Raw genomic sequence first — 24,440 nt, 5'->3', positions numbered from 1 at the left:
TGGCACCCTTGAATTCTGTTCTCTTGCTGTCGTACAGTCAACTTTTGCATCTTTTTAAAACTCAAATGACAGTGGAAGTGTTAATGAAATGTATTTGGACTTTGTTTTGAATGGGTTCTTGTAATGGAGGAGACCGGATTAAACACTCCAGGTGATATCGAGCCCTTTATAAGGATATATTTTTAATAAATAGATTAATTTTTCTAAAAATACAAGGTCATGACTAGTCCCATGTACATGCAGCATTTCAGTGTCAGGATTTGGCATATAACTAAAATTTCCTATCTGCAAAGTTACTTCATGACCTTCATCTCCAAAAAGAGCACTGCAGTAGGGGCAGACTTACCTGGAAGGCACCACTGTCTAGTTAGTAATATTTGTAAATACTGTTGAGGTGCCTGAAAAACAAAGGCAAAGATTTTTTTTAATAGTTGTGTTTTTAAATAGAATTCCATTTTCAGGGATATGTTAACAATATTAGGCTGGAGAATTGCAAGCTTTTTTGTCAGTTGAATGACTTGGAGTAGGTTGATTTTATAGACAGTCACTTTACATTAGTTGTGATCTTAAAGGGCTTTGTTTTTTTCCTCTTAGTAATAGGTGTAGGGATGGAAGAGAAAAATTACTGGTTGCCTGCATCTTGACTTCAGTACAGAATTTGTACCTTCTTTGTGAGTTACTCTGAACAGACTATGGAAAACATTCTAAAACCAGCATATAGTTGGTTGCAAAACAGCCAGCTGGCTGTTGTCATGCAACATTCATTGTCATACAGGTAGCATCTGTTAAGTGGAACTTCAAATGACTTGGCCAGGCTTGGCTGGACTGTTTTATGTTAAACTAACTCAGTATACTTCATTGTTTGCAATGATTATTGTTTTTGTTAATCATATGTGTTGTGGAGGAATTTTCCTGGAGCAGAGGTAGAAACTACATTGGAGCTCTGTTTATTTCCTCCTCTACTTTGTCAATGACTGTTAAGTAGCTGCTTCACTCTGATGCTGTGTTAGTGTGGGGACAAAAGACCCAAATTATCATGCTTTCTTTCTATTGTTCTGTGTGTTTTCATATATTTTAGGTTAACTAAGTGTGGAATTTTGGGGAACTTTTTGTAGGGCAGGGTGAATTGCCCTGTCTGGTAGGACTCTGGCCTTTTGGTACTGCCTGTAATGCTGTTGCCTCAGGCTAAATCAACTTGTAAATTTAGTAGTAGTTCTTTTCATTGCATGAAATATAAGCATGTCCACGTCATGTTTACTGTGAGCCAACCTGTCTAAAACTATTTTTCCATACGTATGGCTCACATAATATGCTCTTTTCTACCTGTGATTGGGGTTGCAAATATGAACTTGTAAGATGATAGAGCATAATGTTTCACATGAAAAGTACACATCATTCCAGACTGTGCTTTAATAGGTTCACTGTAGGCCTATCTCTTGGAAAAGGTGGGCTCCATGTTCAGTTTTGCTTGGCTCCCTGACTCCCCTTCAGCTGGTACTTTCATCTCCTCATTTCTGTGAAATGGGTAGTGTAATGGATTTGATGACAGGTACAATAAAATAACTGGTTTAGAGTTTTTGAACAGCTAAAACTTTGTTGTTACTTTTTATACATGGGGTAACAGTGCTGTATTTTTTCTGTTTTGTTTGGATTTCTGAAATCCTTTATCACAGGAAAGGCTATAGCCTTTTTATTGAGTGCTGCCTTAGCTGATGTATAACCAAGCTATCAATCTCAAATGGAATTGAAAACAGGCTATCTCACTCTTTCCTCCAGGCATTCCATTTTTGGAAGTTCATGGGCTCTGACCTTGTAGGTGCTGATTAGTTTGAATAATTTATGACATGAAAAAGAAAATAAAAAATCCAGTCTTTTTTATTTTTTTTGTCACTTCTGCTGCTTTTGAGATTTTTAGAGTTGCCAGTTCGCCTTGTTCATTTCACAGTGCAGCTGCTGAAGCTTCGCTTGTGGCAGAACTCTTATTGCAGTAAAAGACAATTATCTGACGCATTTATCATTTTCTCTTCACTCCCATTCCTGGTACTATTGTTGCTTTAATTCGTTTCATATTTATTTTCCTTCCCCAGTTTTATCCCTTTCCTTGAAGTCAGGTTCACAAATTAGCTTTTTCAACATCCAATTTATTGCTGTTGCAGAGTCTGATAGGTGCAGCTTTGATTGCTTTTCTGTTATATGGCCAAGAATGAGCGCTTAGTTCAGTGGCATGCAGCCATTCTGAATTAGTGAGACCACTGTTATAAAATGATGTAGTAACTCCATGCCATGATAACCCAAAAGTAAGATTTTGTTTAAAACTACCTGCTGCGTTATGGTCTACTAAGTTTGTTGTGTGTAAACATAAACAAGTGGTACAAAACAACATTTGGTTACATCTGTTTTAAAGGCAGAGCCTATTCTTTTCCATGTGGCAACTATTTCAGTTTGAGGAATTTACTGTTTTAATTTTGGGCATCTGGTTTTAGGATCTTATTTTTCTCAGTGTTTTTTTTTTGCCCTAAAGCCTGGCTATATATATCCCAAGAATGAATCCACTGCTTTTCCCCCCTCTTGCTTTCTTAATTTCTTTCACAGATGCCTTGGGGGTCTATACTTAACCTTTGTTGGGCTTTTTTTGGCAATGAAGCAAACAGTTTCTGGGTTTTTTGGACCTCAGTATAAATAGAGGTTGTTTATATGTATCAATTTCTGCTTTCATAAGAGTTTTGCTGCAAGTTATCTAATCATAAATGATAAAAGTCTTCTCTTTTTATGAGTGCTTGCATGCATCTCTTAAAAGCTGCATGTAATTGTCAAAGGATGAAAAAACTGATAAAAGTAAAAACGGATAAAAACTAATGATCCTCTTTTCTACTTTCAGAGAATTACCTAGGCTTCAAAATGAAAGTGAGGAAGAAGAGTCCCCCAGAGCATTAATTTGAACAATAACTATTGCTGGTAAGTAAGTACTTCTGTTCCTTTGTGATGTTGCCTCCACTTGGACAAAAACTAGATGTGTGCAAACTAGATGAAGACCTGTGCTACTTAAACAGCAACTGAAAACTGCCCTTCTGTTGATAAATCCTTGTCTGCTGGAAGAAGCACACTTTGCAAAAGAGAGGTCAGGTCTTTTGCTTTTATGCCAGATCACTGACAAAATTGGGTCAGACACCTATTTCATCTTTCTTTTCTCCTTATGCCCATTTCTCTCCGTTCTCCCCTTTGCTTCTCACCTCTAAAAAGATAAATTCTTTGATAGGTTCATTATGTATCCTCTATCTTACGTACAAAGCCCTTATTCTTTGACAGTATTTTGGGCCCTTTCATCTCTATGGCAGATACTACATGTATTTCTTAAAGATCATGAGTACTGTAGAAGTTGGGCACAGGCCCTATTCTATGAAGTCTATCTGAGAATTATAAGTAACTAAGCTGTTGTGGCTGTAAACCATTGTGTGCTCTGGGATATTCTAGGTCCAGTGCTAGATTTTCTCAAATGGTGGTGAGTATTAAGACCTTAATACCGTGGATTCTTATGTTTTTGAAGGTCTAAGCAAGTACCATAATACTTATTTAAATAACTAAATGTTATCATAAAAAATAAATCATAGAAGAATAGTAACTTTCTTCTTTTTGAGAAGTTGATTAAAGAATTGAAGTGAACTTCCCTGAAGCGTGAATTCAGGTGTGAGCATGGAAAGCCAGCATGTTACGAAGTTATCCTTTTTAGATGCAACTGTAGAAAAAGACTGTTAGGATCAGTATCATTGGTTGTGGTAAAGATAAGAAGGTTATGAAAGTTTCTTGAATTAGACTAACAGTTCAAGCAAATTTGTTGCAGATGAGATGGTTTTACTGTTCGCCCAACTGCAGTAATGGTTGTCAAGTTGTAGACATCTAAAGTACTCTCAATTATTATGACTTATTTATACAGTTACAACAATTGAAGTACTTTTTTCAGCTTAAGAATTTAATGACTATTTTAATATAAAAAATAAAAGTGGGATTTCAAATGATGTGCTTAGGACTTCATGGTCAGAACAAAAGAAAGAATAAGGTGGTAGCTTTCCAAACATCCAGTTTCTACTTAGTTTTCTTGAAACTGGGTTGGGTGTTCTAACTGCTTACTGCTACTGAAACAGGTTGTTTCCTTTTCCCGAACCCTATTCTCTCCCATATCTGACTCCTGCTGAAACCAGTTAACTGTTTTATCTCACAAATCCAGCAAAAAGGTGGTAAGTTTTGTTTCTTGGTTTGTGGGTTGAATCAGCTAAGATAAGTGTGAGGAAAAGTGTTAAAGTGGTGCAAAGGAAGAAATGAGAATCTGAAGGCAGGAGTAAAGAGTGGGGAAACAGCAGCCAGGCAGTGGATCAATCCATCAGTTTGTGGTTAACACTTGTGTTACCACCGTGTTAGACTGGAACTGGATGATTTGGCTTTGGAGAAGAACAGATTTGGTTTCTGTGAGAGGTGTAGACTAGAACTGGCTAATCTTGCTACAGCCCTCCCAGCCCTTGCTGTTAGTAGGAGCAACCTGTTGCTACTGAATATAAACAATGATTCAGAGGGAAAGAATTTTAGCAGATAACTAGGAAATCTGTAATAATCTTCCTATTCACCTCTGCCAAGCCCCATGTGAAATACCTGTGTGCTTCAGGCCCTGGGAATGAACGATAAGTATGTATGAAGAACTTGCATGACTTGTCTAAACCTCACTTCTTTCCAGAATTGGCTGGTTGAACTGTGAGCCCGGACGCCTGCATATAGGCTTGTTTATACTTAGTGTTTATACTTCATTTTGGACTGTGTTCATTTGTCTGTAAGCTGTGGTGATGGTTGGATCTGTTGTAGAGATGCAGTCCTTCCTTTAGCAAGGGCGGATCACAATGGTTAAGAACTGCATGAAACCTCTTTTTGCCTTTTCTGTTCAATTTGTGCAGGAAGATCATTAAGAGGATTTGTGCAGAGGATAAACTGCAGTGTCTGGAGCAGTACTTAAGCCAGTGGTTTTGTATGCATTGCTCAACTCCTAAAGGAGATTGAGCAGTGGAGGTAAGCTGATTGGAGCTTACTATCTAGGTAAGATCTAGGTAGTGCTCATAGGTTGAGGGAAGTAACTAAGTAATAGAGAGGAGGTGATACCTTTTCCGTATTACTTTGTTATGCAGTCTATAGATTGTGTTGGATTCCTGCTTCCTGTCAGATTGCATAACAAACTCTGTTCAGAACTATTTTCTGCTATCAGAGTCTGGCTAGGAAAGCCTCTGTTTATTCCATTTACCTATTTAATATTTTTCTTGATACTTCTCACATGTAAAAACATTCCCATGGTAGTCTATACCTTCTTCTTTTTATTCCTAATCATATTTCACACTTGATCTGATACATTCCATCTATGGACTGCAGTTTTGTAATTTATTAAAAAAGAAGGATCAACAATTACATTCTAAACTACTTTCTTATCCTTTCTTGAATATACTGCAGGTTACATTTGTCTGAGATAGGCTTTTGACGATAAATTTATCTCTTCAAAAAGCCTTTATATTGTGAGTTTGTAGGGGCACCTGAGATCTTGGATAGATTTTATGTATTTCTATATATCTAAATAGATAAACATATGATTCCTGATGGAGAAGGAAAATATCTTTTCAGAAGGGTCTGTTGCTGATTTAGTCCTGTCCTTTTTATCATTATCCATTAACCATCCTTCTGTGTTTCTGGAGTACCTACTGTGTTTCTTGCTTTCTACTTTCACCCACGTCTGAGGATCAACAAAACCTGTTTTTTGCTCTAACATTCAGCTTCAATTCACTATTTTATTCTGGTAGTCATTTAGCTTGGATTCTTGTTTAAAAGCTGGCTTTCTGAAATGTGTTCTTTTTTAAAAGTGCATTCTATATAAGTCAGTTCTGATGCAGCAGCACAAACAGCAGTCTTTCATGTCTTTTTCCTTCTTAAGAAAAGAGATTACTAATGTATCCATTGACTTGCATGTTTACTGCAGTGAAAAATGGCAGCAGCTATGAGACTGCAGGGACTTTGGAAGATTGGATTAGAATTTAACATGAACCAACAAATTAGAATGATCTATGAAAAATGGGATACAAGTCATTAAGGGCAAGTTTAAAATACTGCTTTTAAATTAAAGAAAAAAGGCAAATACAGAAGAAGGAATGGCTGGGCGTTCTGAAGTAGAAGATTGAGAGTTAAGAGCTGACCTTAAGACAACAGCATCATACACAAAAGTTCTAAAAATGTAACATTACAGCAGGATAAATAAATGGAAGCACTGTCATAAAACACTGTGTAAATCCCTCTGCTCAATTTAGGGTAGAAATGAAGTCAACAAGCTCCTTGTGCAGGTTTGGAGCCGTGCGCTTAATACATGAGCACAAATTTAAGTTACTTTACCAAGTTGGAGACTCCAGAAGACAGTAGTCCTGGTGGTCAGGACACTGGATCCAAGACCTATGAGGAGAGGTTGAAAAAGTCAAGGCTAATTTAATAAAGAGAGCATGTGCTGCTGCTAGAGGTCTTTTGGAACACCACAAACCTAATAAGCTTATGTTTTTACTGGTGGAGGCTGATGCAGTGTGGCTAGGGGAACTCTGCAATAGACTGGGAAGAGCATATGTCTCTGGAAGTTCCAGAAATGTCGTAAGACACACAAGTATGTGTGATCTCATCTTAGAGGAGAGGTGTGGTCTAATAAACTTCTGATAACCTTATTACATTTTATGATTTAATGTCTAGTTTATAGTTGGCTTTTTCCTTCCTCCCGCACTCTGCATTGGCTCTGTGTTGTGAATGGAGCATGAAGGGTACAGCTTTTTGCAAAAGATGCTCAGAAACAGCATAGAATCTCTTTCTGCAGATTATAGTAAGTTTATTATTTTTACAAGTTTTTAGCTAAAATATTTTTTCCAGTTGACAAAATTACTGTTGATGTTGAATACACCTAATTTTAAGCTTAAATAGTCCAAATGTAAGAGAAGGCTGTGTGGAGACCTCATAGCACCCTTCCAGTATCTGAAGGGCAGCTATAAGGATGCTGGGGAGTGACTTTTCATTAGGGACTGAAGTGATAGGACAAGGGGTAACGGGTTAAAACTGAAACAGGGGGAGTTCAGGTTGGATATGTGGAGGAAGTTCTTTACTGTGAGGGTGGTGCAGCACTGGCTCAGGTTGCCCAAGGAAGCTGTGAATGCTCCATCCCTGGCGGTGTTCAAGGCCAGGTTGGATGGAGTCTTGGGTGACATAGTTTAGTGTGAGGTGTCCCTGCCCAGGGGTTTGGAACTTGATGATCTTAAGATCCTTTCCAACCCTAACTATTCTATGATTCTAAATCTAAAACAGTGGCTGTAAATCTGGCAGAATTAAAGATGGTAACCTCCTGGATATGATTTGGATATAAATTAGTAATATTTTTATAATCCCTGGAAAATCAAATTTCAGATGTCATTGATAATCTGTTTCTAATGTCTGAGATTAGACTTTTAGACTAAACTAAACCTAAGTGTTGACAAATTATTTAAGGAGGCACTATCAGAGGAAATAGCCAGACAAGGTGTGTATTTTGTCTGGAATGCATTTCCTGCTTCACAAGTTCCTGCAGTTAAATAGGCAAGGAACTATGTCACAGTTTTTTTTTAATATGGAATACAGTGAGTTGGTATAGCCAATTCTGATGAAAGTATCTGTGAGTTACAGTTTTTTTTCTATTAGTATCATTTTAGATAAAATAGTCTGAAGGTGTAAGTCTTACCCGCTATTTGTTGTTTATTGGAAGAAATTGTAGCTGTCAAGGAGAAGATCAGGATGTGGCTCAATGCCAGGGCTATATCTACAATACAGATGTATTCCACAGTTGTTTTGACTTTGCTTTTTTTAGATGATGTAATCATATTACACTGATACGTTGGTACTTTGTTGTGTCTGTGTTTGGATTATGTTAAATGGTGTCTACAAACACTTGAGAATTTGGCAGAACCTGTTCTGGAAGGAAAATCTTCATTTAATTGTTTTTGCACTTCAGTCTAAGGGATTTTTTGGTAACCTAAACAAACGTTGAAATAACCCAAGTCTAAAGGGAGTGAGAATAATGAGATGCTTTGCCAGTATATAGAAAAAAGACGATCAGGACACAGGTTAATTGTAGGGTGATTCATTTGAACTTGATCCTAATGATACTGTCTTTTAATCAGATTGATTTTTTCTAAGGAGATTTGTTGTAACTCATGTTAACTGTATTAAAATTGGTTAATGAATCCAAAAAACTGTCACTAGACAGGGAAATTTCAAACCCTAAGGAAAGTTCCTTTAAGGGTGCATGGCAGGGGCTTCTTGGTCATTGTCTTTGCTGACTCTGGGGGAGAATATATCACTGCTAATAAACCTCTAAAAGTTGCAGTTTTAAAGATCCAATAATTTTAATGATAAAAAGAGATCAGTAACTGTTAAACTGTTTGGCAAGTGGAACTTACTTGGAGAAGTTGAAGATGAGCAGTTGACGTCATCTGCCTGGACTTGTGCAAAGCATTTGATGCTGTCCTGCACAACATCCTTGTCTCTAAATTGGAGAGACCTCAATTTGATGGATGGACCACTTGGTGGATAAAAAACTGGCTGGCTGGCCGCACGCAAAGAGTTGTCGTCAATGGCTCAGTGTCCAGCTGGAGACCAGTAACGAGTGGTGTCCCTCAGGGATCGGTGTTGGGACCGGTCTTGTTCAACATCTTCGTCGCTGACATGGACAGTGGGATTGAGTGCGCCCTCAGCAAGTTTGCTGATGACACCAAGCTGTGTGGTTCAGTTGATACCCCAGAGGGAAGGAATGCCATCCAGAGGGACCTCGACACGCTTGTGAGGTGGGCTGATGCCAACCTCATGAAGTTTAACCATGCCAAGTGCAAGGTCCTACACCTGGGTAGGAGCAATCCCAGGCACAGCTACAGGTTGGGCAGAGAAGAGATTCAGAGCAGCCCTGCAGAGAAGGACTTGGGGGTGTTGGTTGATGAGAAAATGAACATGAGCCGGCTTCAGTGTGCGCTTGCAGCCCAGAAAGCCAACCGTATCCTGGGCTGCATCAAAAGGAGCGTGACCAGCAGGTCGAAGGAGGTGATCCTGCCCCTCTGCTCTCGGGAGACCTCACCTGGAGTATTGTGTGCAGTTCTGGTGTCCTCAGCATAAAAAGGACATGGAACTGTTGGAACAAGTCCAGAGGAGGCCACAAGGATGATCAGGGGACTGGAGCACCTCCCGTATGAAGACAGGCTGAGGAAGTTGGGGCTGTTCAGCCTGGAGAAGAGAAGGCTGCGTGGAGACCTCATAGCAGCCTTCCAGGATCTGAAGGGGGGCTATAAGGATGCTGGGGAGGGACTCTTCATTAGGGACTGTAGTGATAGGACAAGTGGTAACGGGTTAAAACTTAAACAGTGGAAGTTTAGATTGGATATAAGGAGGAAATTCTTTCCTGTTAGGGTGGTGAGGCACTGGAATGGGTTTCCCAGGGAGGTTGTGAATGCTCCATCCCTGGTGGTGTTCAAGGCCAGGTTGGCTGAGGCCTTGGGTGATGTGGTTTAGTGTGAGGTGTCCCTGCTCATGGCAGGGGGGGTTGGAACTTGATGATCTTAAGGTCCTTTCCAACCCTAACTATTCTATTATTCTATGATTCTGTAAGTTGTATTTGAATAGAGGTAAGCATGTGATCCAGGTCTAGAGACTAACACTGTAGACTGCCCTTAGAGGAACTGTTTTAGAATAAAACAACTGATAGGAGGGAGGTAGGTGAGGTGATGTTACTGCTGTATGCAATTGTAATGGACTATGGTGGGTATATTATGGGCAGGTTGGATGTCTAGTCTTCAGAAATAACCTTAGGAATTAGGAATGTATTTAGAAAGGAGCTATGAGAATCATTCACATTCTGGGAAAGTGAATGTCATTTTAGAGATTTAAGGAGCTTGTTTCTACATTTGTTTTTTTAGCTACTCAACAGTTCATCCTGCAGTTTTTTAGTATCTGTAAGCTGTGATGAATGGTATATAGTTCTCTTGAGGGTGGTGACAAACCACTCCTGAAACAAGCTGATCTAATTTGGAGAGAGGAAAAATGTAATAGTACTTGTATTCCACTCACTCACTTCGTCTTGTGTAATATGAAAAAATAAATCTGTGCTTTCTGTCATTGGCCTTTGGTTGAGGTATCAGATACCTGGAAGACTGACTTTGATTAGGAGAAGGGAAGACAAAGCTTAAGAAATGATTTTCTGAGCTTCTGTGGTGGTAAAAAGGCTACTTGGCAAACAGAGATGGGAGGCATGGTTTGTTAGAGGCAGTGCATTCAGTAGAACGTCTACATTAGATGGAAAAAAGGAAGAGGGATTGCCATTGGCTTTGAAGATGTAACTGAAACCACATTGTAGTGCCCAGGGAACAAACATGTTAGAGTATTACAGGGAAATCCCAGTTCCATTCTGGCACCAAACTCCTCTGCCAGCAGGTTACCAACATACCCTTATCAAAGTCGGCATATTACCGGTAACATTTCTGTCACAAATACTTTATACAATGTGCAACAATAACAGGAATTTTAAACTGTGAAATCCGTCCTTGTCTCAAGGCATTACCAGCTCCTTTTCAGCCAGTCAACTGCATATTCAATCTTCTTATGCAGTCGTTTTGTCACTCCCTTCTCCTTTTTAAACACTGTGTAGAATTTTACCTGTCACGCTAATGGTAGAATCTTTCAGAATGATTATTGGCATTGCAATTCTGTCACTGAATATGTGCCTTTCCAAGAAAAAATGCTAATGTTTTCACAAAGTCCTGTATTTAAAAGACTGCTTTTTGCACCTTTCTGCTGAACCATGTTAGTAACGATTCTGTTATTTAACCATAGAAAAGTACTCCTTTCACTTCTATGCTTAAGATTGGCTTAGGAAGGCAGAACTGCTATATGTCTCTTTCCTCTTGATTGAGTACATTTTAGAAATGCCATTGTCTTAAAGTGTTCTTCTTTCCTGTATTTTACAGTTGCAGTGTTGTGCAGAAGGTCATGTTTTTAGTGGCTCTTTATATGTAATGATAGCTATTTACTCTGTATTTCCCTTGAAGTCAATGATGTGGTGACTGATAGTAGTCTGGGATTGCAAACTTCCAGAGCGCGATCATTCCATTTTGTGCCATTGTCAAATCACTTTGATTTTGTTGTCAGTGTGGTGTTATGTGATAGTTGCTTGGGATGAATGTAATCTGAAGGGTGTGAGGAGATTGCTGATTGTCCCGTAAGTGAATGATCTTACAGCTTTTTTTTCACAGACCCAAAAGTACCACTCATCACTATGCAGCTGGTCAATGAATGCTTACAACAGTTAGTGATTTTTGTGCACCATCTGTATTGTGTAGCCCTTCTTCTTGACTATTTTGTCTTCATTTCAGTGTAAATTGGTAATTGTTGAAGTCAAACAAATATGTAAAAATTACGTATGTTATTGTTGTGTGTGCATAACTCATCTGGGAAGAAGTAATGTTTCTTCTGGAGGATGGCAGAATGAAAACTGGTGTGGTGAGCCACAGGTATTTGAAAAAGGGGATGCTAAAAAGCCACAAATTGAGTTGTGGGAAGTGGACTCCTGACTTTCCGTAATTCCTTGAATGCTGTGATTAGCATCCCACAGAACACTGTAAAGCAATACATTAATCATATCTTAGGCAGTGATAAAGAAGGCTCTGGAATGTCAACAGTCTTGTGCACCATTCTGTGGTTACAAGACTTTCTGAACAGCAGCCAGAATATTTAGAAAACAATTGTGTGTGTGCTCTGATGTGCCATTATTTGCAGCAGCATGACAACTGATGCTTTCTGCAAGAAAACTTTTTCTAGTGTAGAAATATAATTAGAATAGGTTCTTAAGTTGTTTTGCTCTGAGTATTTTAAGATGTTTGAATTTCTCTGTTACTAAATCATTTAGGTTTGTGTTAACATCCAGATTAAAGATGCTAATCCTAATTTTGTCTCACTGGTTCCTTTCAAACAGTTCATCTGGTTGTTTTCAGCCTGCTGTTCTCCATGTTTTCTTACCATTTATAATGTTGCTTCCTGTTTTTCCTGGAATATCCTGGAAAACTAATTTGCCTATACCTGGAATTTCTGTTTTTCAATTCATAATTCTTGCTATTAACTAATACGTAATTCTTACAAATCATTTCATATCCTAACAATTTTTGTGATGAACCTGAATTACTGAGCTCTGTTGGAGGGTAAAAGTTAATTAATGCTGATACTTCTGAAGTTATTTGCAAAACCTGAAAATTCATTCTACACCAGTGCTTTACAATGTATTTGAAGTGGTGCATTTCCAAAAACTGCTTCTGTTCTGAAGCTGACCCTTTACATAAAAAATCAGTGTTATTGCATGTGTTCTGAGCATACTACAAAATCACCAGGTTGGGAAAATTAAACTCATCCCTGGATTTTTCAAATAGTGGCTTATATTTAGTTTTGGCTGTTGAGTATAACAGCATTAGTCCAGGGCATGTTGCCAGAATGACTGATGTGAAATAATCTCTGAGTTTGGGAGCGTTTTACAGCAAGCTATATTAGAGTGGATTATTATTTTGATGCCTTACTACAGCAGGAAGCATAACACAAGGCAAGGTCAAGAGAAAGTTAAAATCCAGCTCTGCTCAGCAGTTTAGTGGGATGCAGTTCACACATTCTAATGGCTTCAGACCGTAGCTTAATAACATACACTCTCCACCCCTCTGTTTTTATTTCTCAAACGTGCCTTTTTTGAGGAGTGATCTTTCAGGCCAGAACTCTGCAAATCCCTCAAATATGGCAGCTCTTGAGGGTTTTCCCTGTTTGCCTTATATTGGAGGATTGCTTGTTGCCTGCATTTAATTTATTTAGGTTAGGTTCAGGTTAGATGCAAGGAGGAAGTTCTTTACTGTGAGGGTGATGAGGCACTGGAACAGGTTGCACGAAGCAGTGATAAATGCTCCATCCCTGGGCAGTGTTCAAGGCCAGGCTGGACAGAGCCTTGGGCAACATGGTCTAGTGAGAGGTGTCCCTGCTCATGGCAGGAACTAGATGATCTTATGGTCCTTCCATCCCTAACTATTATATGATTCTGTGATTCTATTCCTTTTCATCAACATCTTCATAATCTAGTAATGGTTGTAAACATATCATCCAGAGATGGAGCTGATGGCAGAGAGCATGAGGTCTTTCCTAGTGTATGCTAAATATAATCAGTAGGTTCTATGTGATTTCCTGAAATATATGGATTTTCTCCAGCTCTGCGTATACTGAGATTCAAAACAGGCTGTAAGGAAGCCTCAGAAGTTAAGTGGTAATTGATACAAAAATAATCAGAACTTTGTTGCAATTTAGTACTTCCATGCATGTATGCTTCTTTCAAGTCTCCTTTCACTGTACACACCAAGTCATTGCCAGATACTTCTGTCAGTGTTTTGTATTTCAACAGGATCTTAATCTGGGCCATTTCTTTAGTGACCTCAAAAGCATGTAATGTGTCCATATGCATGCAGGAGAGGTGTGTGTTGGTTTTTTTCCTTACGTTTTTAATCTATATTCTTTCAGCAGGGATATTTACAAACACCTTTTCCTGTTTTCTTTTTTCTACACACCTGCAGTTGTGGGATGTTGTGTTTTTTTTTCTGAAATGCAATTTATTCTTTTATTCTGCTTGATGCTGTAACTTCCTTTGAATTTAATCTAATTCCTGGCCTGTTGTGGTGAGTAATCAAGTGTTTCTTTCATGTAGAAAGATTGTTGTGTTTATGAATTGATTATCTCTCTCCAGCAGCTAAGTTGCTCAGTGTGAGTGCTTGTTCAGAGTTCTTCAAGGCAAGAAGGGTTTTGCCATTTTGTTGCCCCTCTTCCTCTGGGCCAGTTCACACAGTCAAAGTGTAGAAAGAGTTTTAGGTTTTCTGTTGCATGTGGTTTGTTTTGTTTTTCATCTTTCCCTACCTGTCATTTAGTTACACAAGATTAAGAAATGAAATTCTTTATATATTCTTTTATAATGAATAAAACATACATTTTTCCTAAGCAAGCAAGGAAGACAAGTTATTTTGTAATAAGCTAAGAACTAGGTCATTGGTATAATTTTATTTTATCTTATTTTTTGATATCAAATAAGAGAATTATTTTGAAATCATTTTTGGTAGAACTGGTTGCAGTGCGAAGTGTTTGGGGGATCCTAGTTTTTCTTTCTTTATTGTCAGAAAAAGTTGATCCCCAGTCCTTCGTTTTATTGCTGATAATGGTCTCCAGAACATTTTTAAATGATCTTCATTTCTAGAATCATAAGAACTATGAATATGGAAAGAATGTTTTGATGGTTTGTGGTTGTAGTGATTTCTTGGGTTTCATGCCTTTTTATTTGCATCCTAATGTTTAGTGTGTTTGGTCTATAATATACTTTCTTGTCAAGCAGAGAAAACCTGGGAGGATGGGGCAAGATAAGAGAGAAAGCATAAGATTTAAAACAGTAAAATGCCCCAAACCAACAAGCTAACAAAGAAGCAAACTGACAAAAATCCCCAACAGAACCAAAGCCAAATGGAATTGAAAGAAGCTTCTGCTAAACTGTTCGAAAAGCTTCTATTGCATGTGGGAAAACTTTCTCAACAGAACTGTGAAATGATGGCCTACACTGCTCCCTGGTAATGTGCTTCTTTCATAGGATATAGCTTTATCTTAGTTGGCTATAGTTCTATAGTAGGACCAAATCCTATTCATATGTATAAACAGAGCTGACTTTGTTGTGTTACTATTGCTTATATTGCTTTCTGTCCAGAAAAATAGAAGGTGATTTATTCAAGAGAACCTTATTTTAAAAGAATTTCAAAGTTGGTCTTTGAGGCAAAACATCTGTAATTTAACGTCTGTACCAAGCAAATCTGGAGAAACTAAAGAAAAAGAGTTATTGGATATGTGTTTAAGTATGGGATATTGAAGAAGAGCCATTGTAGGCATGGCCTGATCAATAAACTATAATTGGATTGCCTGGTTTGGGCAAAGCTCTTGAACAATCACTTTTAGAAAAACGCAAGTCTGCTGGGAGAAGAGAAACAGTCTTTTTTGTCAATTTTGTCAAACTCTGTAAAGGAATAGAAAACCAGGAATATGTGGTTATTTTTCATTATAGAAACAGCTTAGCGCAAGGATTCATTTTTCCTGCTCAAGGGTCTGTGTTGGCTCATGTAGTTCATCAAAGAATAAATTATCTGGAAAGCAGAGTCTTGTGCTCTGCTGAATAGAATCTCTATAGGAAACTTTAGCATTATATTTGGTTCTAAATAATTTCGACATAATGGTTACATTTAAGTGTCATTTTTTTCTGCACTTCTCTAACATAGATTAGGAGTGAAGAAAGTTAGAAATGATACAGGTTGAGATTTGGGATGAGGTCTTCCTATGGTCTTCCTGTGGTCATTGTATGAAATGACCTGTGCCGGTAACATTTAATGAAGATACAGATACAGTACAAGCATTTTGTAATTCTGTGTGAAAAGATTAAAAAAATTATTTTACAGTCCATAAATATAAAGCTGCATTTGGTAGTAGAGAAGGTTTTGCACACACCTTCTCCCTTCCTCCTCAGTTCTATATTTGACAGATTCTGTTTTATATGCATTTAAATAGCAACAAGCAAATTTTCAATTTAGTTCCATTTGCTCTGGTTTAGGTTTAACATATATCAAAACACTGCTTTAGGTTCATTTCTGGTTCATGGAAAACTTAAGGTTTTGTGGTGAGTTTTTTAGATGGAGATAAATTCAACTCACTGCATTAAAGGTATAACTCAAAAGAATGGCCTTGAATGTTTCCATTTTCTTGGTTATGATCTTAATATGCATTGCTTAAATAAAAGAACTGTAATGCACAATTTTTGTTGTTGCTGTTTATTGCACATATAATTTTATGTATTATAATACAAATATTCTAATAATATTTTTTAGAGCCTGTTCTGGCTTTTGATAACACATAAATGTTTTTATACTTGTGCATAACTGAGTTTCTATAAAAACTTATCATTATTTAGTAATCTGAAACAAATGAAAACTTCCTATTTGTAAATCTGGGTGTCAGTACCCCATTGTTTTTGCTGTCATCAGGAATCCCTTTTCAGTTTGGAAAATGTTAACAGATCCATTAAAAGCAAATCAGGGCAGTGGCTTTTTGAAAATTACTGGAGTTGAATTTTTGATCACTATATGCTATTTTAAATTTTGTCTACCATCACCACTATAAAAAGCATGGTATACTGGTATATTTAAAATACAAATTCTTGTATATGACTGAAATAGGGATCCCCAGACTCAGGGTTTTCTGGATTTATAAGAACTGGATCTGAAATCTTTTATTTCTCTCTGGGGGCATCTATGCAAATCACAGTGAGGTAAACTCAGTGTATGTAATTTCTCTTCCATTCATTACTGCATAGAGCATTTTTCCTGGAGAAACTTTTATGGTTTAAAAAGAGGAAGCCAAGAAATAGTGACATTGAAAGAAATTCAGTGTGAGTGTTCTTTTTTGCCATACAGTGTGTTTAAGTAGATAACGGGAAAGGCTAAGATTCTATTCCAAATAAATGCAGTGGCAGCTACTAACAGTCATGAAGTCATTTATGTGGTATTAATTTACACCTGAAAAGGTGGCATAAGAAACTCTAAAACTGTTTTTCGCAGAACAAATTATTCAAACTAGTATTCCATTCCTTTTCAAGTTGATGCCTTTATGAAAACAGGAGATGTATGTGGTCCAGGTTTATTCAAGTTTGAATAACTATGAGCAGAAGAGGCAGAGTTGGAATTGCATCTGAGATACTGTAACAAAGTGCTTAGATATTTTTTGAGTCTGATGTCTTTATGAGTTGATGTTTACAGCATTAGGAGGCTGAGAACAACAAGGTCATAAAATACGATTCAGTTAGAATTTTGATTGAGTCTTTATAAAGTCTGTATCTGCAGAGGGGAAAAGCTGTTGGAGAACTGGTATATCTGAAAATTTCAATCTTTAGAAAGGATCCCAGTGCTTGTTATGTTGGTAGTATTGTTAAAATTGCAGAGATGCACGAAGAGTGGGGAGAAAATCAGTTGCCACTTCGTCAGTGTTATTTGTCTACTTAACAGGCTCTGTTTCTTTATGTACTGCACTCCTGGGCTATTTGAACAGCAGACATTAAGATTTTTTAGAATCTAAAGCATATAGTGTTCCCTGAACTTTGAAAACAAGTTTTAGTGTCTTAATCTATTTTTTCTCCCCAGACAGACTCGAAATGTAATGCTTTATGATTACTTAAATTTTGAATGAAGCCTGTGGGTTTTGATGTTTTGGCAATCTCAGTCTTTTACTCTATGTGACATGGTTACAAAAATCAGGCATTATTGCACTGAGAATGTGATGTTTGTAATCTGTGGTTCCTGCCCCTGGTAAATGAATTTAATAAATAGTTTATTTATTGACATCATTTACACAAAAGCATTTAAATAGAAAAGGAAATATGAATAGGTCTTCTGCAAATTGGTGACTGAATATCATTCTGAAAAGAAATAACTCAGACCAGTTAAAATGTGTGAAATCACATTTCATAGGTAGTCAGGGATTCTGCTTTGTTAGTTTCTGAGAATACTTGTAGAATAATTGAAGCTGATACTTCAGGTATGAGTGGATGCTTCTGTGAATGCCAGTTGCAGGATTGGGATCTAAGTTAGGGGTGCAAAGCAGGAACAATAAATCCTTTGAATACAGAAAGACTGAATGATCTTGTGAGACCTCACCTGGAGTATTGTGTGCAGTTCTGGTGTCCTCAGCATAAAAAGGACATGAAACTGTTGGAACAAGTCAAGAGGAGGCCACGAGGATGATCAGGGACTGGAGCACCTCCTGTATGAAGATAGGCTGAGAAAGTTGGGGCTGTTCAGCCTGGAGAAGAGAAGGCTGCGTGGAGACCCCAGAGCAGTTTCCAGTATCTGAAGAGCGGCTATAGGGATGCTGGGGAGGGACTCTTCATTAGGGACTGTAGTGACAGGACAAGGGGTAACGGGTTAAAACTTAAACAGGGGAAGTTTACATTGGATATAAGGATGAAATTCTTTCCTGTGAGGGTGGTGAGGCACTGGAAAAGGTTACCAAGGGAGGTTGTGAATGCTTCATCCCTGGTGGTGTTCAAGACCAGGTTGGACGAAGCCTTGGGTGACATGGTTTAGTGTGAGGTGTCCCTGCTCATGGCAGGGGGGTTGGAACTCGATGATCTTAAGGTCCTTTCCAACCCTAATCATTCTATGATTCTATGATACCAGTAGCAGCCTGTGACACCCTGTGAGCACGGTTTTATTTAGTACACTGTTTTGAAAAGTGCAGTCTGCCTATGCAGGCTTTCCTATTTCAGAATAGGAAATGTACACATGAGATGGTGTGATTTGTAAATTAAAACATGAACACATAGTGCTCACATGCACGGGTCTCATTAGGATATAAAAATCACATAAAAATAAGTTTAGCTCTTGTAAGTCAGGAGGCCAACTAATCCATCCTTCCTGCTCAAACATGACATCAATTTGAATGCATGCTGATTTTATTGTGATGAACAGAAGGGTTTGATGTATCTGCAAGGGACTGCATGCCTACAGAAAGGACATTTTGAAGCTGACCATAGGAACTGTTTAGGAAGAAATAGTACTGTTTCAAGCACTCAGTATATTTTCTGTAGTACTTAATGTTCTCAGATTGTTTCTGTGTTTCAAAGGATACAATGTTTTCGGAAACTACTAATTGGAAATAAACAATTTCAAATTTTCTTTGATTATGTTTCCTGAATAGCTTGCTTTTTGGAGCCCTTAAGTGTGTTTGTCCCAGTAATGCCCTATTATTTCATAGAAGAGCATAGTAATTACATAGTATTTGCAAAATGAATCATTGAGATTTTTCAATCAATTTGCTATGATGAATCTCTAATTAGAGCAAAGTTGTCAGACAGAATGTTTCTTGTAAGTATCAGGGGCTTACAGGGAACAAACTATTACAAATAAGCCATTTTATAACTACAGGTAAGTTATATTTTGTGTTTTATTTTACCATCCAAAGAACTTTCATAATGTTTCTTCTGTGGAAATGCTTAGGCTGTAGGACGTCCCCTCATCTTCATCTGTTTTTACAAAGCTGCATTCTGGCTTCTTTCTTTCTATGATTTGCTGCTGCTTTTATGAAAAAGAATAATGTGGAAGAAATTGTTACAACAATTCCTAACTTTGGTGCTTCAGAAGTTCGTGATTATTGTATTTGCTATCTCAAAGACTCTTAAGAATTGTACCAAAACTGTATCAAAATGGGCTGAATTCTGTGGTCATGTTGATTTACTGTATTTTGCTGCAATTTCCTTCACTTTTGTTTTTCACTTATCTAGATAGATTTTTCAGCAATGACTATGGCTATTTAAGATCTAAACAGAAGAAGTCAGTTATAAAATAAACTTCATCTCAGCTTTTGTCTGAAACCCTTTCTTGTCCTTCTGAAATGCCAGTAGCAGTTATCTGTGGAAGGAGTGGAAGCAAGCTGCCATGCTCCTAGCTTACTCTCTGAGCTTCCAGAAGCTGGGTCCTTCTAAGACAGGGAAAGTATAATATCCATGGGTGTATTTTTCTAGCAAGAATATTTAAGTCTATTTTTTAACATACCCATTAAAAAAAAACACCACCAAACAACAAAAAACCACATTTGAATGACAGTGTTTCACAATGTAGTAGTGCCTTCTGAAAATCCAAATATGTTACATCAACCAGGTCTTCCTTAATTTCATGCTAATTTAATTGTTCATAAAATTTAGTCACCTTCTGAGTCATGAATTCCCTCACAAAACCAGTGCTGATTACTTCCCCCACTATCTGGTGTTTATCCATGTGCCTGTTAGTTCTGATGTGTATTGTAGTTTCCTATTATTAACCTGATACAGCAGTTGTATTTACTGATCTGTTGTTTCTCAGGTCTTAGAGCCATTTTGAAAAACTGATGGTCATATGCTCTTTCCTTGTTATGGAATCTTAAGTGATAAGATACTGTGAAACTCTTAATGGTTTTGCGTTACTTGATTTCCATTAGAATAGGTATGTGGACAAAGTTTTCACAGTTTACTCCTCATGATTTGTTTTTGGTCATTTTACTGTCATTTTAAGCTTCAAAAATTCTTTGGTAATCTTTGTGAAGAAAGATTTCAGTGTACGTATGGATCGATTTCAGTTCTTTTCTAGTAACTGCTAATGTATGCACCTAATTTAGCTTTCCTGCTGTGGTCCTGTATTTAAGTTGTGCTGTTAAAACTGAAACTTCATTTGGCCCTACAGAATCTCTGTCAAGTCTTTTAGTTCTGTTGTGCTTTTAAAAAGTTTTGCTGTAGCTTTTATGCATATAAGAATTCGCTTCTCAAGAATTTCATGCTACCAATTTAGTATCTTCCAATTAAGCTTCACAGTTACCTCTCTGCTTTGTTTAATACGTGTCACTGGGAGCAAAATATGGGTCATTATAATCTTTTATAAAGCAATTTAAGTTGTATTTCAAGGAGTCCTTTTCTGCTATGTTCTGTGTTGTTTCTGGGAGTGGGTGTGGAGTTGAAGTCACCAGCTCCTTCCCAGCATTTTCTCAAAGACTTTCTAGCTTCCTTATAAAATCCTCTGTCTTTGCACTTAGCAGTCAGGTCACCATAGAGCCTTCGATAGCATTAAACAGCTTGTTATCTTAAAAGGGTGGTATTTTAATGCCTCACGGTTATAACCTGCCTTCTTCTGTCCTTTAGAATCCCTGTCATCAAAAAGTTAATCTCTATTTAAGAATGATGTTGGTATCATCTACTATCAGATTTATGGAACCATTTCTCTCTCAAAATTTTCTTTCTTCTCATTGCCCCTTGACTTGTGAGCGGAAGATGGAGTTGCTTGAGGTCTTTAAAAGTCTGTTCAGTGCATCTCTCTGTCTGAAATCTTCTGATAATGGCAAAACCAACTTCAAAACCTAGTACTTCACTTCTGAATGCCTCAGGGTAGATAATCATAGGATCATAGAAAGTTAGAGTTGGAAAGGACCTTAAGATCATCTAGTTTCAATGCCTCCTGCCTTGGGCAGGGACGCCTCACCCCTAGACCATTTCCCACTTCATTGGGCAATCTGTGCTAGTGCCTCACCCTCACAGTAAAGAACTTCCTTATATCTAACCTGAACTTCCCCTTTTTCAGTTTAAACCCATTACCCCTTGACTTATTGCTACAGTCCCTGATGAAGAATATGTACATAGAATCATAGAATCGTTAGGGTTGGAAAGGACCTTACGCTAAACCATATCACCCAAGGCCTCGTCCAACCTGGCCTTGAACACCACCAGGGATGGAGCATTCACAACCTCCCTGGGCAACCCATTCCAGTGCCTCACCACCCTAACAGGAAAGAATTTCCTTCTTATATCCAATCTAAACTTCCCCTGTTTAAGTTTTAACCCATTACCACTTGTCCTATCACTACAGTCTCTAATGAAGAGTCCCTCTCCAGCATCCCTATAGGCCCTCTTCAGATACTGGAAGGCTGCTATGAGGTCTCCACGCAGCCTTCTCTTCTCCAGGCTGAACAGCCCCAACTTTCTCAGCCTGTCTTCATACAGGAGGTGCTCCAGTCCCCTGATCATCCTTGTGGCCCTTCTCTGGACTTGTTCCAACAGTTCCATGTCCTTTTTATGTTGTGGACACCAGAACTGCACACAGTACTGAAGGTGAGGTCTCACAAGAGCAGAGTAGAGGGGCAGGATCACCTCCTTCGACCTGCTGGTCACGCTCCTTTTGATGCAGCCCAGGATATGGTTGGCTTTCTGGGCTGCAAGCGCATAATGTTTGAGATGTTAGTTTTAATTGTAAGTCTGTAATTTTCAAATGGAGGTAGTAAACTGGTGTCATTGTTTCCTTGATTGACAGTTGTAGGGGGTTTTTCCCTTCCTGTGGAGCTGAACTCTATTGCCATCCAGACTCCCCTTTACCTTTCTCAGTTGTTCTTTCCTGAGATTCATTCTGCTGAAACAAGAATCCATCAGACTGGCACTGAAATTATTATCTGTGGCTGAGCTTTAGCCAGACTCTTTTTAAGAGGGAGAGTTAGCAGGGCTGTGACTGCCAAGGGAGGCTGCTGAGGACCATGGAGAGCTCCGCCTCATGATACAGTTGCTAGGCTTAGACTGAGCTATTCAGGAATAAAGGAAGTTTAGGGGAAGGGCTAAAATCCCCCTTACCCTGAAAGTAAGAACAAGAAGATAATAGCTGGTATAAAAGGGGGTTGATGAGAAAAGCCTCAGTTGCAAGTTCAAGAAACTGTGATACTACTAAAGGGCTGCTAAACATAGGAGCAGCTGGCCATGATACAGTCACATCCTTATTGAAGTGTTCAATGCAATGGAAAATACTGTTTTTCTCCCAAATATATGCAATAATTCTATGAAATTAATGGCTTTGTGGATAGTATTGCAAGCTTGCCTAGGAAATGGAAAGAAAACCACGTGATTTTAGTTTTTTTTTCTATTGTTTGGCCTTTCAAAAAGGAGTATTTCAAACCCTTATTACTAGTCTGAAATACAGGAATGGGATTTCACTAGAATTACATGTGAGAAAATATGCAAATTTAGCCTTTAATTCGTTTTTTACTATGTAGTATTCACATTGTTTTAAGAATTATGAACTTTATATGAAAAGATTATAAAATGAATATTGTAAAAGTAAGATCAATTAAAATATTCTTTGTTAAAAAAAATCAAGCAACTTCCTTTTGTTTCTGTTGATAAATAGAAACACACATGAATACTCGTACAGACACACACAACTTCAATCTTGCATAATAAAGAAAATAGATCACAGTGAAGGCTGATAAACACACCATGGTTTGACAGCAAATTTATGAATTACTGATAGTTATAAATAAATATGGAAATTATGATCAACAGTGTAATCTTAACACTTGACATAAAAGGAGTTAAACAGAAAGCTAATGCATTTAAAGATGGTTTAAACTCAGGAAGTTTTAAACTTGTCAGTCATTTTGCTTAATATGTCGTACCAGTTTTAAGAGGAAAAGGTGTTGGCAGCTTTATGTGAGGTTTTGTCTTGCAACTTTCACAATCCTGTTTTATTCATAGCCTTAGTACGTACAAAGCACTTAAGAGTTTTTCAGTTCCTTCATTTTTAAATAAAAGAATAGATCTTAGATCAGCAGTTCACTTGAGCCGTGGTGATGGTGAAGATCAGATACAGGAAGCAATCAAGTTTTGGTGGCATGGAGCTCTGTGAAAGCTGTAAATTGGTGCAAATTAGACAGCAGGAACCTAGATGCTAATGCGCATAAATTGGTTCCCATACTTGAATTAGCCCATTAGATCTCTTTATTGTGCTTTGTAGTGTGTAAAGTGCCAAAGTGTCTTAAAGTAGAAGTTTTTTATCTATGAAAACAGAATAGTGTATAAAAGAAAATTAAAGTGCCAAGGGGAATTTTTACAAGTTATGATATATATATATTGTGGCACAGTGGAATTAGAATTAAGGCAAATATTTCCTCATCGTATGGCGATATTAATATTTACAATCTTCAGTAAAATTTGTCTTGTTCTAATAAGAGCACTGCAGAAAACACAGTTCAATTTAAATTAGAAAATGGTGATACAAAGTGAGTATGATTATTTAGATAATGAACACTTCAGACATTCTTTCTCTAATGGGGCCCACTCAAGACTGTATTCTGGCATTTCTGTTACTAGGTTGTCAAATCACCCAGTCTCCAAGACTCCCAAGTGTGACAAGGAAGGCTTTTAGCTCAGTTCTGTGACACTATTTTTTGTTCCCCAGCTACTGAATACTGTATAGCCTTGACTATGCTTTGTGTTTGCAAATAACCTAGTTCTGTTTGCAAATAGCATTCCAGTTTTCTTATGGCTGCAAAGTGTCATACATTTTTTTTCATAACTATTACGAACTCAGCAGTTCTCTCCTGCTTGTTTTTCATCTTGATTTATAAAGATCCAGCTGAGTAGTGAGCAGGTTGATGATATCTTCTTGGTTATTAGATTCTGATTGTTGCTTTGATGCCAGCCAGAAGAAGAAAGACCTAATCTTGCTTCTGATGTTTGCAGCCATTAAGGAACGACATGGGTAAGCTGGTTGAAAAGAAGATTTAGTGGAGAGCTTCAGCACCAAGAAGAATGGAAAGATCAAATATTAGCTGGAGGTTTTTGCATCCTTTTTTGCCCCATTCAGAAGTGGCAGCCGTGCTTTCGTCCCAGAAAAGCAGTGAAACAAAAACACTTGTATGTCTGATTCTAATAAATTTGGATTCTGATACAAAACTGTGGAACAAAATAACATCTTAGCCTGGGGGTGGAGAAACATCTCTAC

The 24,440-nt window shown here is 37.8% G+C and overlaps 1 protein-coding gene across 2 annotated transcripts in view; it reads left to right on the top strand.

The window, feature by feature from the left end:
• The window catches only part of FUT8 (fucosyltransferase 8), a 121,937-nt gene that overhangs the window by 21,168 nt on the left and 76,329 nt on the right, over positions 1-24,440 (top strand). For both annotated transcript variants that reach the window (XM_061462108.1, XM_061462107.1), the window contains exon 2: positions 2,879-2,955. The gene's annotated coding sequence lies outside the window, so the exon portion shown is untranslated. The remainder of the gene's footprint in view (positions 1-2,878; positions 2,956-24,440) is intronic.

This window comes from Pezoporus flaviventris, unplaced genomic scaffold, assembly GCF_033815535.1.
Source record: "Pezoporus flaviventris isolate CSIRO_AGI_PZ_B2104156 unplaced genomic scaffold, CSIRO_AGI_Pfla_v1 ptg000035l, whole genome shotgun sequence".
NCBI classification, from domain to species: domain Eukaryota; kingdom Metazoa; phylum Chordata; class Aves; order Psittaciformes; family Psittacidae; genus Pezoporus; species Pezoporus flaviventris.
The sequence above is the reverse complement of the archived record's forward strand: the minus strand, read 5'-3'. Positions and strand labels throughout refer to the sequence as shown.